General features: G+C 39.1%; 1 protein-coding gene across 1 annotated transcript in view; it reads right to left on the bottom strand.

Annotated features, from left to right (window-relative positions):
* LOC124168454 (fibronectin type-III domain-containing protein 3A) overlaps positions 1-17,749 on the bottom strand; it is a 435,474-nt gene extending 417,725 nt beyond the window's left edge. The window contains exons 1-2 of the mRNA XM_046546704.1: positions 17,559-17,749; positions 14,809-15,213 (exon numbers count right to left, since the gene is read on the bottom strand). The gene's annotated coding sequence lies outside the window, so the exon portion shown is untranslated. The remainder of the gene's footprint in view (positions 1-14,808; positions 15,214-17,558) is intronic.
* Between the last annotated feature and the right edge of the window lie 231 nt (positions 17,750-17,980).

Genomic DNA, 17,980 nt, shown 5'->3' with positions numbered 1-17,980 from the left:
GAGTGTCGAAACCATGGTTGCTAGTGTATTTATATATTAGAGCATGAATATCACAATTTTTGTTCATATTTTATAAAGGATCAAATGGATGCACCAATGTTTCCGGAATAGCACGCCGATTACAAGTGGGAAAACTTTGAGTTGCATGAAAAAGGGTGGCCGTCAACTCAAAATGAGCACTGCATACTTTTCCGACTGAGAGAGGCTTCTCAGAATGAAAACCTACTTGAAGGTGATGATTATTCCATAATATCACAGAAAAATAAAGACTCAGCAAGCAGTTTTGCTATCACGCGAACGCCCATGCGTTGGAAGAGGCGATAAATAAGAAATTTCGCATATTACTATCATTGCGAGGCTCACAGGCGAATACAGTTCTGGGTCACGCGACTGCAGGTGGTAGCAGCGTGAAACGAACAGCACGACTTTATCCTCCGCGACTCACTACGTGTCCGCACACAGCGCCACCTCCGCTGGCGAGATTGTGACGTGGCGCCCCCCGATATTCAGCTGTTTACCCTCACCTCTTCGAAGCATGCTTTTCCGCGAACGTCGGGAAAAGAAGATAGGATAAAGTCAAGCCCGAGTACAATCGGTCATTCAAATTGTCGACCATTTTTCACCAAGCGGCGGGAATACCCGATATTTTGCTAAGGTAAATGTGAGAAAATCGCGTCAAAAATTACGATGACTGCTAATTTGCATAAAAGTAAGCACAGAGACCGCATAGTCTCATCGATTAGCCGCTCGTTATAACTAAGCAAAAATTTTAAATACCTTTAATCAAAGGAACGCGAAAATATGCCCGTAATTTCTAATTCCTCTCCTCAAACGACCTGAAGAAGAGAAAACTATATCTGTGGCTTGCTGTTAAAAGGGCCAACGTCAAAAATTTTCAATTTTGTAATTATACCTCCGTAGGACTAAAAGATCTTGGGAAATATGCCGTGCAAAATGGGCCAACGTCTGAAACAAATAGAAATTAAGTTATAGTAGTTTTTGGGCCACTCAGTTTTAAATTAGGTTGAATTTTCCATTATAAATTAAGACTGCTCTCCTGAAAAGCAAGAAATTTTGACAATGACCATTTTAGCACAAAGCCACAGATATTTATTTAGATTATGTAAGGCAAACGGCATTTATAAATAAAGAACACGTTTAAATCAAACTTATACCAATTCGTAGGTTGTTACTATGATTCATTTTTTCTCTCTTTCATTTATTATGCTATAATCATCCTTAAGCCATAAAGATTAATTTTTTGGGGCTACCATTGAGAGCATTACATGTTCTCATTTTTAATATTTTCCCAAAATAAAATTGTAATTGTAAATAAAAGATCGCCCACACCGCATCGTTCTAAAACTTCCATGAAAAGCTCTTACAGAAAATTATTAGGGCGCCAACGTTGCATTATCTTGAATAAATGTCGTGAGTCTTAAGAAAAAAAACAAGCACACGGTACAACTGCACGGGCCGGGTGAAGATTAGACGTTAATGAATGGGTTTTTAACTGGTCCGCAAAAATACTTACAATAGGAATCAATGAAATGATGAACTTTACCTCTAAGCACCATTTTATACTGATCAATGCGAAAAAATATCAAAAAAAGACTTTACATAGTAGCTTTCAAGGAGTTTCTTCAAAAGTGTTACTTTTTTGCTATTTTGGAGCAAAAAGAGTGCTATCGGCATATTTTTTTCAAATATTCCATGCTTTTAGAAATTTTTAACGAAGCGTCGTAGATTACTCATATTGCATTTTAGGCAAACAACCTCTTTCATATTTAAAACAAAAAAATCACCTCTGCAATTTAATCCAAGTATTTTAGCTAAAATGTCCTCGACACGAACAATTTTAAGCTTGCGACTCTTTCGCGGTGGAGCCAGACACTGGTGAGTGGGAAAAAGTGAAATTCGTGGAAGGATTGGCGTTATTAGAGCTGGAAAAAAAGTTGCGAATTCTCGTAAACAGGAGTGGGGCACACTAATTCCCTTCTCTTATCCGCCTTCCACCGGAACTTCTCTTGAACTCCTCAGGGAGTCCCTCGTATCTCATTTTCTGCTAAAAAAAAAGCCTTTTCTTAAACTTTGATAAGTCCAAACTGCTTGATAGTCGGCAGGGGCCTTCTCACTACCACATCTCAGGGCCTCAAGCTCAAAGCATTTAGTGTGCAGCCTCCATTAGTCGTATTTTTAGTGTAATATGGTATTTGGAGTAGGCGACCGACAGCTAAGGTCATTTGCGCCATGAGGGAAGGGTAGCAAGGATGGAGAGAAATCCGGCGTCGGCATTAGCTTACTCCTTACTACTAAGAATAGTAAAATATAGGGAACTATGGCGCACCTTATGACATGGAAGGATGCGGCGGATGGGACTTACCATAAGACACAGTAATTACGTAAGAAATATAATGGAGGTGGAAAATAGGAGAAAAGTCGTCTGTGGAAGACCAAGAGATACGTTCTTGAAGTAAGTCTTAGAAATACTAGGTCATCATAAAATAATGGTGCGGTGTTCAACATGGTTTAAATAAAAGCGGAATTACTTTCAGTTTATTTTTTCGAATTTATCGTGTCTAACATTTTTTATCATGATTAATAAACTTCAATATGTGCGCACTTAATCGTTCTACATGAGAGAAACACGGTCTACATTAGCCTAATCCTAATGAAAGACGCCAAAGGGACCACAGCTTAACGTCCTATCCGACGAACGGAGTGCTGCACTTGAGGTGCCCTCCTCAAGACACTCAAGCAGGGGACGGCCAGTCTCTGACATATCTCTGCCACCAACGGGATTTGAACCCGGACCGACTGAGTGGGAAGCCATCCACCCACCACACCAACCCGATCCCCATATCTAATAATAATAATAAATAATTTTATTACTCAACACACAAATTACATAACAATAGCAAAATTGAGTAATTTTAGGTAGCCGCGAAGGATAACCTGTTTGAGGCTACCATCCAAAATAATAATACATTATGCTTTACATATGCTCAGTTTGTATTACCTTGATAATCTATACCAACAAAGCTTAAGTGCGTACATGAAAAAAAAAACAACTGAAGTAGTACTTATAATTCATTTACACCAATATTTTATAACAATATTTGTTCTACACTTTCTTTAGAGAGAAGCCAAGAATGTGCATTTTGCAAAAACTTTTTTAAAGACTTTGAAATAAAGCATGACTGGGGTAACAAATTAAAAACCTTTGGTCCTACGTACAAAAAACATCTTTTAAACAAAGTCAAATTTGGTTGTGGTAAAGGCACACTTATTTTACTAACTTTCCTAACCTTTTAAAACTCTCAAAAATTAAGTATATCTAGAGGTACCCGACTTACAAAATAGTTTCATACTTCTGAAAAGAAAACATTGTCTTATCCACCACCTGGAAGGAGATTTTTCTCTCACTTAAAACAATGGACTTTGCAAAATGCACGTGTAACTGTTAACTTTTTGAAACACCCCGATGAACCTAATAGGCAAAAATGTACTGTTTTTTTTTGTATAGGAACTTATGGCTAAAAAATAACGCGTGATACGGGAATAAATACATAAATAAAAAATGAAATAACTGGTCAATTCTCATGTGCTTCGTTAAATCTGCAAATTATAATCGTATCAAAAAATAAATTGTAGAAAGCAAAGTTTATTATTTTTCTGAATGAAGATGGAATTCTACAAGGTAAAGGCCTCATTCATTCAGTGCATCCTGTCCTAAAGTAATCCATCATCGCCAAAAATTAAAGAAACACACGGGTTTCAAAAAATTGATGCCATTACTCCTTAAACCAGGGGTCTCCAATTTACTAGGCCACGAGGACCACATGTTCGAGTTCCGAATCGCCCCGCGGGCCGGATAGCAAATTTGCCGATGACTGAAGTATTCGATACCAACATCTACTGAAGTATCCGGTGGCGTATGGCGTACTTCTTATTTACGAACAGTTAAAGGCGACTTTGACGTGAACTACAGCGCTGCAATGCTCCTAGCGGCGTCTCACAGAATTGAACGAGCGAGAATCGCGCACTACTTCAAACGAGTGCGCGGGCCGTATTTTGGAGACCCCTGCCTTAAACCATCAATGCCATCATTTCCAGTTTTTACGCAGGTCATAAGTAAAAATTCGTTTACAAAATTCTGCATAACGGAAACTTACCGACGCACATCAATTTTCTTGGAGAGAAAAATTTGTTAAATAAAGAAGAGCTACAACCCTCATACTGTTGCGGGTAAAAAAAATGAAGTCAGCCAATCCTCTCCCCCTATCTCTGCCAGCCTCTCTCCGAGCCAGACCCGTAACTTGTCCGAAGCCCCATGCATGTCATCAGCGAAAGAGAGGCAGAGAAAGTTTCTCATTTTACCCACTGTGCCACGGCCTGTTTTCCACCGACACCCGTCCCTCTCCCTCCACAGATAGGGTGCAGGGGCTTCCCTCATAACCCACCCCTGGGGAGTTCTACAAGACCGGCTTCAGAGCAGAGCTTTGTCGTTCATGAATGAAAAGCTCAAAGTGAACGATTGCTTGACACGAACCAGATGATTTGAGTCGTAGTTTTAGACTCAAGACATTCAAAATGAACTATCAACGTATTGTATGGTATTTGGAGGAGGTGACCGACGCGACATCTAGTATCATTTGCGGAAGGGCAGGATGGAGAGAAACTCGGCGTAAACATTAGCCTACTCCGAACAAAGGCGCTAAGGTGACCACGGGCACATGTTTTTGTTTACTCCTCGAGCATAGTTGCCAAGTTTGTTTCAATATGGCGGCCATAGAACGGAAGTGAGGCTCATCATCGTTGTTCAATAATAAATATCTGCATTAAATGATCGATAAGGTAATCTGAAAAAATACATTGTATTCGCTGATTATTTGATCGCCATATAGTTGTTTTTAAGGTAGCCTCATCGGCAAAAATCTTGAGATATAAAATGTTGAAATGAGGGACAACTGCGTTCCGCCATAAGAGCAATGTAATTTGAAGATGAATATCACGATTTTCACATCCTGTTATTAGCGATAAATGGTCGATGACCCCCAATTATTTTTTCACAGATCGACAAAGGCATTATTTCTCTTCAATGTATGAAAATATCAGGTTTTCGAAGGTCCTTGTAGTAGAGGTTCTACCTTAACGTCCCATCCGACGGACGGAGAGCAGCACTTGAAGTGCCCTCCACTAGGTATACAAGCAGGGATCGGGCAGCCTCTGAAAAAATCACTGCCACCGGCGAGATTTGAACGCGGATCATCTGGGGGGGAAGCCAGCACTCTACCCATCACACTAACCCGATCTCCAAATTTTATATAATGATTTAATGAGTGGATCTCTACCTCGGTGAAAAGCGTCGCTACGAACTTTCTCGGTTTTCCATATCGTCACATAGCCTTATCCATGGTGCACATAAATTTTTTTCAGTAAATTCTAAGGTATGGAATGGTATTTGGAAGAGGCGACCGACAGCGGAGGTCATTTGCGCCATGGGGGAAGGGTAGGAGAAGAAAGGGTGGAGAGAAACCCGGCGTCGGTATTAGCCTGCTCTTAACGAAAGGCACCAAGGAGACCACGGCTTAACGTCCCATCCGACGGACGGAATGTTGCGCTTGAAATGTCCTCCACACAGCATTCAAGCAGGGATCGGTCAGTTTCTGCAAAATTCTCTGCCACTGCCGGGATTTGAACCCGGACCCACCGGGTGTGAAGCCAATACTCTAGCCACCACACCAACCCGATCCCCTAAATTCTAAGGTCACAATGAATTTTTCACGAGATTATAATAGCACATTTTCGTCCAGCCTTCATTATTTAATCTTCTTAAAATTCCAGTGTATACAATAAAATGTGGAAAAGGCTGGATAATCAAGAAAAACCGTATTCATGGTAACTGCAAAATGCAACCAAAAAAAAAGCGTTTGCGTTGCCATAGCTCAGTAACTATCGAGTTGCGACCCCATGTTTATCGACAAAATATGCTTCAAATTTTTTCCCTTCCTTCCTTCTGAAGTATTTCGTATTCCTCCTGAAATACCCTTATAAAGATAATTCATTCACGTATAATTAGGCGTTGACATAAGAAAGCCTCAGAGCAAGAAGAAGGCGAATCTTGGCTACGACTTGCGAAGAAAGTAGCAGATAATTTATCCCGCCTATATAGCACAGTAGCCGGCACTGCATGATACTAACAGGTGGTTTCAAAGTGACCGGATTCCAAGGTAATTTATGGAGATAGAACGTAATACCAGCATAAATTAATGCCACTTTTTCATCCGAATTGAAATCAGTCAAAGCGAAGGAGTTTGATGCTAAATTTAGATTTTTCATTTCCATAACATGTTCTAAGTATATTTATTGGCTGTGTTCTCTTTCTATATGTAAACTCCAGAACCACAGTCTTAAAATGCCTTTTGAACCTACTCCATAAAACCCTTAATTCGACCATTGAGTACCCTATACTAGTCTCTATATCTCTCTTCATCTTTAGGACATCAACTCGCTTTCGCTCCTTGGGGGGGGGGGGGGGCTCTGTCCCCCCGAATCCCTCCAAAAAAGGCTTGCGACCTTTTCTGGCCACTCTGCCAGTTCTTACAATTTTTGTCTGCCGTTTGTTCCTTAAGAATCTTTTTTTGAGTGATATCTAATGTACTTCAATTGAACCCCAGGAATGCCAAACAGTCCTTGGCTTCGAGGCTTTCTGACCGTTACTAGGCGTGGACTAATGGCTGCCACAATGACTTTGGTGCTATAAAAAACCTTCGCCAAGAAGTTCAAATTCCTCGTTACCATCGAGTTTTTGACTCTTAAATGCCTTCAAAAAGTAGAGACAGACACTGGAAACACTGTAATAGAAATAAAAGTTAGTCTTTCGTCAATTTTTACTACGGTTTTAGACGGTTATAAAGGGGGAAGATTCTATGATTTCTTTGTCGAATCTCATCTCGTCCACCCAAAACATTTGTATGAAGATGGTCAGTTAGACAGAGGTCAGTCATTAGCTTTATAGTAAATAGACTCGATCCACCAGCACGCATTCCCTACTCAATCTATCCTCTCCCAATTAGAACTTACCAAGTGCGCATCTTCATTTCACCTCCCTCACTTCTAAATCCATTAGCCGTGTAAGAAATAAAACACACAAGCCATATCCCACCAATCGACAAATAAAGTACTTCCCGTTATATTTGTGACTCCTTGTTTTTAATTTTTATGTTTATTACTTCTTAACTACTTTCACGGCTTTATGATTCACTCAACTGTAAATCGGTAAGCTAAGTAGTGAAATACACCTCCAGCTATGCATCCTAGAAGAGTTTCTCGCGGTCTAACGCAAGATTGGAACCAAAGCGCCGCGAAATATACGATAAAGAGAAAATGAATACTATCCACATTCGTGTCAGCACATTTACATTACTTTCACTGCTGGATTTACTTTTCTTTTATTCCATCATTTGCTGGTAACATAAAATTTCCCCTTTTTTTTATTCAAACACTGACTTTCTCTGGAAAATACAGAAATTTTCACGCATGCATCACCACCGGTAAAATTAACCTGTCAAATACTATGAATTTTTGCCGAATCGGAGTAAATTCTCAGAGAAAGTTTCCTTCAACTCGATAGGGATTTGAATTCGATCTAAGTTTATGTTTTTCGACGACCATCCACTTCTGCCGGCTCTCAAAAGCCTTTCTCGTGTCAAACCAAAGTGAATTGCCCACACACCGGAGGCATATTTCGTAGGAAAGCTGACGCTAAAAATGGTGAAGCTGACACAAGAATTTATTTTGTGAATGGTCCATTGGCAGGATACCTGGGAAGAAAAACTTCGAAGGAAGAACTCGCGAGATGGTGAAACCTGTGCATCGAGTTCGCACGTGAAGTTTCCTCCGTCGGTACAATTTTTCGCAAGCCCTTTTCGGGGAAGATTCGCACGCAATAACGCCCGTCTGTCGAGCAAGCAATGATTTAGAACTTTCCCTCTTACCCAGGTGACTCGATCGCATGGCCTGAGAAACGGAGTTTCGTGAGAATTTCGATATGCATGCAGGGATGGAGGTGAATATCCACGGTGAAAAAAATACCAAGCTGCGATTTGCCGGTACCAAGCAGTCACACCGGAGAAAGAGAGATCTCTAGAAATCTCTTTCAGAAATGGAAAGTACAACGGTTAAATAAAGGCCGCAAATCAATACGAGGAAAACCAAAATATCAGTCTGCAGAAGAAAATAAGAGCATAATTCTTTGCAACGGGGCGTGACTTCATGGAATCGATTTACCATTATGAAATTAAAAACTTTGTAGTTCCACATAAATTTAATACTGCATGACCTAGGTTTCGACGTGACACGTCACGATCTGGTATATATGTATTTAATATGTGGAAAATAAGAGGATAAGACCGGCGCGCCGGACGGAAGAGTGGCGCTCTCAACGATATTCTACATTTTATTTGAAAATTCGGCTAAAAAACACTAAAAGTTTAAATATGTATATAAAATAGTAAAAATTGTAAAACTCGAATGAAATATAGTTTTTACTACGCTATGTTTATATTTATAGTTAAAAATGTTTCTTGATTAAATATATATCGTAAAGTTTGCCCTCCTCGAAACTGAACATCTTCGAAATCGGCCGATTTCACGCAACAGTCGTTTTTACGCTGAATGCTCCATGTTTGACGGGTCCCAGTAGCCGCTCTGATCAACGAAATTTTCAAATAAGTGACATACTTTGTATACCATATCCTGTAGAATCAATATATAGCTTAGATATCAATATATAGCTTAGAATCAATATATAATTAGAATTGTGATCTTAGGGTTTCCCGGCATAATAATAATGCAGAAAAGTTTCTCGGGTATTCCACCGGTTGATGTCGTCCATATCTCCCGAAGTTTCGAGCAGCGACTTACTGATCATCCTCAGGGAATCTGGAAAACCCGAGAAACTTTTCTGCATATAATTAGAATTTTGGCCGTTTACGAACCTGTCCAGAGTTGTTACGAAGTTGATGGATAGATACAATTTTGCCTATTTTACAATACAATTATTATTCACACATTTTCAAACATTGGAAAGTTAAATTTGTTCATTAAATTCATCACGCTCACTTTCCGTACCGTCAAGTCACTATCGTTTCTCTGTCAAATATTTTTATCGTCTCTAATTAACCTGTTTTAAAAATTACGACCAAAAACAACTTATAACTTTGGATTATATTAGAGTTATTTGTCACGGAGAATAAATGATAACGTTTGCCAGGTTAGAGAACGGTCCCAGAAAGATTTCTTATCAATCTCGTTACGATACTCAAAGCAACAGGCTTCTTCCATTTCGCCTATGATCCGATTTTGTTACGTATTTTACGAACGCAAATGGTCTCACTGCATGCTAACGAAGAATGACTTTTTCGTTCGTGAATCGAAGCCTAGCGTAAGCTTAAACGAATCAGCCTTTTTTTCACTTATAGTAGTCGAAAATTAATAAATCCCATTGGCTTATGGAGGAAAATATTAACGCGAATGTTTCCGCACTTGAAAAAAAGGAAAAAAATAAATAGAGCAACTGCTAATACAACTCGACAGAGTAAATCCACGTTTTTCCTACTTGGAATTAAATTTAGTGGCCCACTTTTTTCCGAAAACCTGAAAAAATTTCAATGGTGCTGAAGCCATGATAGTCTTCTTTTGGGCTACGTGTCTGTCCTTCAATTACTCTTAAAAGTCAGCGGGAAACACGTATACTGCAATATGAAATACAAATAAATGAGTTCGACCATTTTTTCGAGTGACTGCACGCTTTCCTGCTAAACTATAATCGCGAAAGATGAAAAATAATGAAGCCGTATTATATCAAATTTTTTCTCAGTCCCTCCCGACTCAGGGAGACTTTCGTTTATCTCCATATGATACCCAGAGCAACAGGCTACACCCGCTTCGGCACTGATCCAATTCGGTTTCGCATTTCGGGCATGAAAATGACACTTTCCGAATCCAAAAATCAATGCGATTTCCATTCGCCAATCCGTTTCTCATAAGTTGAGTGAGGTTGTTGAGTGATGGCACATTTATTATTTATCAGTGGGGTTGCATTTTTGGAGTAATTCCCTCACATTTGTGAATCGTTCTGATTATGTTGCTATGCGTCATACTTTTTTTAAGGATAAGTTTTTTTCGGGATCCTTTGTTTTAACAGACAAATGTTGCTATTTCGCCAGGAATTAGGTTAAAAGCTTTTGTTTGGCACATTGAAAATTTGTAATTTTCTACGTTATGACTTGTTCTTACTATGTACAAGGGCTTCCGTAAAAGTTTTTTCGCTTTATTATGTCCGAACGGGTTTGTTTTCTATCATAACGTTCGTTTATTGGTTAGGTGAATTTTAACACTCACTCGGGGGAATGTACAACAATATAATGCCTCTCTGAAGTGTGACGCTTTGCAACATATATTCTCTACCAGAAGAGATTATTCTGACGCGATCGTATTCATTATCTTCTCCACTCTATCTTTTCTGATGCACTTATGCCCTGGAAATATTATCATTTGGAATGCAACGATATTTCAAAATTCCCATAGGTTTGAAATCATCTCAGTCTTCATTGATATTCTTTGATATATGCCTCTTATACCTTGGTCCACTTGTACTTTTCTGTTTTACATTGCAAAGGTAATTACTTCAATGATTCTGCAAACTACTTTTTTCTAACCTTTCGGTTTGAGAAAGTAATGAAATCGAACTAGTAATGTGATAAAATCAATATCAACAGGTAACTAGATCGACAAACTGTCCCAGAAATATTTGAATTACGAATTTCTTGCGATAACATATCATACTTACTCATCCAATTTTCCGAATTCTCTTGTCTATGCGAAAATGGAATACTATGCACCATCAATTTACGATTATGTTCTGCCTTATTTAATTTAGCAAGTATGGTTCGTGCAGGTATATTCTCATAAATTTTTGTGATCACAGCATCCCTATAAAGTCGAGTTGAATTATCCTCTCACCCAGTGCGAACTCAGCTTCAGTCAATGGCGTTTTTCCACGTAGTTAAGTCCCATGGGATACGAGTACCTGGAAGTGAAGGGGTGTTCGATTCACGTACGGTTTGGTCCGAAAATGGTGGGTCGGGACAGAAAAGGCCCGTCTATTGACAGAGCAGGTGTTTTACGGTCGGTTAGCGTGACTGAAGCACCGTCGGTTAATTTCGTTTCTAGCGGTGAAGATTCTGCAAAAAAGGGATCCACGTGTCAAAATTTGTCGAATTCTTTTTGTGCCCCAACTCGTCCAAATCCGCTCAATATTCAGTCTGGAGATGTTTTTTTTAACGTTAGCTCATATTTTTCCGGGGGCGATGTATTTACCGATATGTTCCGCTAGATTCTTTGATGGATTTCTGATGCTTCAAGCCACTTTTTAATTTTTTAAACCAATAAGGTGAGGTAGAATTTATCTGCTTCAAGTTCGTTTGATTGAATTAAAGTATAACATTTATTTGCCATTTTTTTACCTAAAATTACGTACTTTATTACGATGTGTTTACACAGGTAAAGAGGTTACTAAGTGAAAATATTTAGTTATTTCCAATATAGTGCGCTTTATTTTCCAATATCGATACGTTTCGCTGTTATTTTTAATGCTTCATTTTATTTATCTTTAATTTTCATCCTTGAAATGAGAGCAGCATTGCAGATTCTGGAGTGTAATCGTGAGTAGTCATAAATGTTGTACAAACCATAAAATATAAGTCGATTATTTTGCGTGTTAGAATTTTTCATCGTATTTATTTGAAGTATCTTTAAATACTCCTTTTTACCCTCTGCAATATGAATTTACATCATTAATTAGAACGGGTCCTTACCACGTAAGCAATTTCTGCACCATAAGGGTTCTGTAGCTAATAGCTGTAGTAACGCAAATCATCACGTCGACTGCGGTATTATAGCTATATGTTCATAGTTAACTGGTCAGAATCTATGAGCATATTAGGGCAGTGGGCGAGAATTTACCGCCAGATTTATCAAGAATCACTGCTAATGGCGATTTTTCCGATTGTTGATGATGAAACGAAAAAATTTGCTAATTTTCCGTCAGTTTGTTTTTGTAATTGGATAATTAAGGTTAGCTTGTCATAGAGCAGGATCAGAAATGAAGTTCGTGTCGTTCAAGCTGTTGTGTCATTGCCCACGTCGTACCATATGTTACGCGTGGCACGTCTGCCCGGGCGAGTGGCTACGTGGATCTCAGTCTGTGCATTACCAGCCCTATCTTTATGAGCCTTGAAAAAGAGCTTTCGTTTGCCGCTGTGACGACTCGTAACTTTTACGATGTAACATATAGTTTACGGACCCATCCAGTCTTTTATTCTGTTAATGTACCAAATGGGAGTTTTATATCTGTCAAATAACCCGTCCAGAGTATGTAATTGGGTGATCGGATTTTGGAACCGAGTTTTTTTGTGATATGTTATCGCAAGAAATTCGTGATTCAAGTATTTCTGGGACAGCTTGTCGATCGAGTTACCTATTGATATTGATTTTATCACCTCGAAAATTGCTTTCATCACCGTCCAGAAATGGTTATTTGTTAAAGCAGGTTTGCTTTGTTTGGGGTTTTTAAATCTGTATTTTCCAGGTTTTTTTCAATGTCTGTTTCCATTCTCTCGGAATTTCGTGGTTTACTTTCGTTTAATGTCCTTGGTTCCTTCCAACCCAACTGGCTTTTTCGTATGCTTGGTTTTATTTCGGTTTTAAAAGTGGGAGTTATTTTCACGCGTAGTCGCCATTGTTTTTCACCTGTAGCAATAAAAGCAAAATGGTGTTACTTACGTTGTTAACGGTGTTAACTTTGAAGTAATTCCACGATTTCTCTTAAAATCCTGCACTTCAATTCTTCGTTCGATTAATCATTCACCCCTAGGCTTTTATATTTTTTCGACGTGCTTAATTTAGAATGAATGAAATTTATTATTGTCCTGGGGCTATAAGGACAAAAATTATGTATTTTTTGTTATGATATTGATAATAACGCGTAGTCGAAAGTGTTTTTCATTTCCAGTAGTAATGGTGAAATGGTGTTTATTAATGTGAAGTAATTTCATGATTTCACTAAAAAAATATGCATAACTTTGCTATCTTTTATTCTTAGTTCAATGACGAAGGATAAGATGGAATAAGGGACTTATTCTCCTTTTCACAGTAATGAAAATGCTTTATTGTATTATATCTCTGGTCACTTGGCTAACTATTTAGTAGGTAACAGAACATCATCCCTTCCTCAAGCTTTTGGCTTTCTATAAATAACATATATCACTTTTTTAGTTTAACGCCGCACAGTGGTCCCAAATCGAAAAAAGCTGGCTAAAAGTAATTTTTTCGATTTTGTGCTAGGAATTTTTGAATGTTTTCTTCTATTTGATGCTTTCGGCTATGATTTGAAAAAAATACCAACATACGGTTATTATTTCTAACAATTATTTGTTCAATTCAGCTCCAAAACTTTATATATTTAAATCGTATGACGATAATTTGTGGATATGATTCAATGGTTATTTTTTTAGACGTACGTAGGCTTCTGCGACTGATATCCATTATCAGTTATGGCTTTAAGTCTCTGAAACTTTTTTTATGTTGAGGTAATTGAAGGAGGCAACCGAGTACTGCAGCCAAAGGTAAGGGTGGAGAGAAACCCGGCGTCGTCATTAGCCTGCTCTTAACGAAAGGAGCCTTGGGGATTATCGCTTAAGCATCCCATCCGACGGACGAAGTTTTGCAGTTTTTGACCCCCCCACCCAACTTTCAACCATGGATCGGGCAACCTCTCAAAAATCTCTGCCACCGCCGGGATTCGACCCAGGATACACGAAATATGAGACCAATCCTCTAGCCACCGCATCAACCCGATTCCCAGCTAAAACTTAAGTAAGTTCAATGCAATTAATTTGTAAATTTACTAATTTATTTCTCTAACTATGCCCAAAAAAAATTCTGGCCAAAAGTTAGATGTTAGGAGTTCTTAGCCCTTGCTAACCCAGAGCTGATTCTGGGAAAAATTGAATTTCAAGACTTCTCATTTCTAAAATGTGAAATTTTTTCTACTCGATCATAATTATTGTGGCAGCTACATATTTCGTCGTGAAACTTTACAGCACAAAAGAGCATGTAGTTTAAATCTTTCTTGAGTAGAGCTGAAAATTTATACATTTTTGGAATCATCATTGAGTTATGATGGATTGACTGAAGGAGATATAGATGAAAGAATAAACTTTTTGAGGTTCACTAATATATTTAAAAAGCACGACCCGGGTTACACCTTCAGGTTATGAAACCTGGGTCGTACTTTTTAAATATATCAGTGGAACTAACAAAGTTTATTCTTCCATTTTCCATAATGGAAAGGTTTAACAAAGTTAATCCTGAAATTGTCAGTTATATGGAAGGAGTTCTGGTCTGACTCAGCTGCGTAGCCAGGATTTTTAAATGGGAGGTTTGCCGGAGATTTCGGGGGCCCTTCCGGGGTGTAAAGAAAACATCCCAGCGTAAACGGGGTCCGGGGAAATTTTTGGCATTTTTGATGTTGAAAACGTGATTTTTTTACGACTCAAAAACAGTAATTTTGTACTAGTATGTGTTCAAATAAAGTATATAAAAATTTATATTTAAAGGCTCAATGGGGTTGAGGGGTTGTGACCCGGAAACCCCCCTGTGGGTTCATCAGACCAAAGGAGTCAGCCTCTGGTCTGACTGATTGAGATCTGATGGAAAAATTTCTCCCAATCTCGCACCTACCTTTGACGACTTCGACGTGATCTCCCATCTGGAAGCTGACCGTGACCCCCGGGTTGAGATGAAACTGGACCAGGTGCTCCTTCTGCCTGCTCTCTTCCACCATTGGACACTCGCTGTCCGAATCGGAGGACGAATTCTTGTCCGTCTCCTGAGGAGGGGGTGCCACTACCCTAGGGCGCTCCTTCTTTGCCCTCTTGTCACTGCTGTTCTTCTCCACTTCCTTGGGAGGCGGCGTCGGCTCTTTTTCCTTGGATTCTTGACCAGGAGCGGGCGTCGAAGACTTGTTCTTCTTCATCACTTCCTCTTCGGAGATGCACAGTGCCCGTTGTTTCTGTGACCTCTTCTTCTTACTACCCTCCCTCCTATCCTCCTGCTCAAATGACTTCACCATTCGAATTACTAAACCTGCGAAGGAAGAAAAAACAAATTTTAAGCTATATTTGGTCAAATTTTTCGAGATTTGGGGCGCACTGGTAAAATGAGATATTGCATAAAATTTCCACAAAACTATCGAGCAAAACCCCTTTAATCCATGTTAAGAATTTCAACCATATTGTACAGCATGTCATGCATGATATATGCAATAGTTTCCAGCGTCACTTTTGTGAAAGGATTGTACGTTCATTATAAAAAACAAACATTGGTAATATTCCAAGCTTGTTTCACAGAAAATCGAACAAGGTTGCGACAACAGTGCTTTGTACCTACTAAGTATGAGATCCAGAAAATAGCATTGCTTTGCCAGAGCCTGGGTGGTTTTTTTTTCAGAAATAAGAATGGATTATTACCAATTTTTATTTCACCATGAATTTTTTGAGAGATTCAACAGTTCGATCGGCTAAAAAACAATTAAAACTAATCCTTAGTGAATTAACCTTACCATGAAGTACTTGACCGCTTTCCACCAATAGAAAATATGTAGACGACGAAATTATTCAATATAACATTGGTTAAAAAAATAAATAAATTCTTAATTAGTCACGCTTATCAGCAATTGACGTGATTTATTGAGATTGCATTTATCTACTCGCAAAGTTCGAAAATTCCTGGTTAGTTAATTCACACTCCTCCAGAAAAAGCCTTGAAGTAAAACGTAGGAGCGGCTCCGTATTGTAAAGCTAGTATAAATAAATTAAACATTCTACACAAAAATAAATCCCTTTGATGATAACTTTCTTTTAGTATTTGTCTCTCATCCAGGCGGATAACTTTTGTAGGCTTCGCGCACTGCAATACGGTCAAAAGAATAAAACAAACTGTAATTGTTGATGACCACTAAAAAATACGTTCCATTCGCGAAAGATTGAAATATTATAATGGAATCGGATTGAATCGCTGTCTAAATATCACTCTCGATCCACACCAGGATAATACAGACGGATATTTTTTTTCGTCTTCGCGCACTGCAATACGGGGCTGGAAGTGGTCCAAAGAATAAAAGAGACTACTTGTTGATGATCACTACAGAATACGTTCGATCCGCGGAAGATTGAAATACTATAATGGAATCGGATTGAAGTCTGACGAAATATCACTCTTAATCCACACCAGGATGTCGGGGGTATGCGATTCCCGATGCTGTCGGTCAGACAAGAGTCTTGTGTGTCACTTTTCATCCCCGTGCCCGTCACCTTATTCGTGGCACTTTCGTATCGAGAGATCGATACATACTAGGCCGACGGTCGGAACTAATTTTGAGGGTGAAGGCAGGAAGCGAGACGCACTGTTACACGTACGCCGTAACGGTTTTCAAGGGATAGTTGGGCGCCAGTGCCTGCTTTCGATATATCGACCTACGGACTCAAATACACCCACGCCTCTCCGCTCATACACCCACGTGGACCCCTGGACCCGCCAACCGACGTCCACCCCCAACACACCTGAGCCGCGACGTAGGCGTAGACGCTATAAAAAGAGGATGTTTTTTTGTGCCCTGCGAGACGTCCTTCCCATTGTTGTGTACATAATTTCAGGTGGGAACAAATGAAATCCAAGACATCCGGAGCGATTTGCGATATTCGACTGACGGAGACATATTCTCGATCTCACAACAAGTGGCAAATTAAAGATAACGTCTGACATCAGGCGCGGCGCAATTATCACTCCCAGACACTGCCATATGGAATGACATTACACATGAAACGCGCGTTAAAAACAATCGCATCGCACAAATTTCGCCTTCCGCACAAAGGTTTGCCTGTTGGCAAGGAAAAATACCCCACGTAAATGTCTGGTAGGACAAATACATGAAACTCTGGACGTTGCAACTTTCAAAATGACGAAATTACAAAAGCAAAGTACTAACATATGATTTCGTATTGTCGCGTATTCTCACGATAAATTCCAAAAACTATGAATGTTTTGATCACTTAAAGACACACGCGACTCATATAAACCCATGAATTTAATAGTTTACCATATTTTTGGAAATGTTGGAATTTAATACTTTACCATCAACAAACCACCCATATGATCCACAATAAAACCGCTATTAAGAGCACTCTGGGGGAAGCGCATTTCACAAGAATATAAGTGAAGCGGCTCTTCAAAGCAGACACACCGTAAAAGCAGCGAGACAAGCAAATTATCCGAAGTAATTACTCCAGCAACGAACCATAACACGCCCACCAAAATGTAAACAACACTTTCACGGTTACGTTAATAAACACAGTTGACCGTATGTAAAGGTCGAAAGATATTTTATTTGCCATAAATTTCATTACTGTTATTCATAAATAACAAGTACTTACCGCACTTCTCATCTACACGGCAAAAACGTCACCCCAAATGTCAGTAGGTAAACCGCCATTTCTATTGATTTTTTGATGCGCATGTCCGAGCCGAGAGCTTAGCTGAGATATCACAAAGTTTTCAACCGCGCCTTGCTAGAACATAGAAAACGTCTGCGAGCAAAACAATAAGCAACTATTTAAATAGTGGCAGATAAACATAACTAAACTAAGTTTAAATAAAAGGTTCACTATTTGCACGAGTCAAAAAGAGGTTCACATTTACAAGTAGTTTAGGTGACTACCCAGAGATGTCACTACTTGCCGCTTGCTTTCAGCGCTCCTCGTGCAAATTTTTTGAATTACCTACTTTGTTAACGTTTTTCAATAATTTAGAGACGAAAGTATCAGAAACCATCGTCGAATAAGTATATTTTTCTGTC

The sequence above is a fragment of the Ischnura elegans genome, chromosome 11, assembly GCF_921293095.1.
Source record: "Ischnura elegans chromosome 11, ioIscEleg1.1, whole genome shotgun sequence".
Taxonomy (NCBI): domain Eukaryota; kingdom Metazoa; phylum Arthropoda; class Insecta; order Odonata; family Coenagrionidae; genus Ischnura; species Ischnura elegans.
The sequence above is the reverse complement of the archived record's forward strand: the minus strand, read 5'-3'. Positions and strand labels throughout refer to the sequence as shown.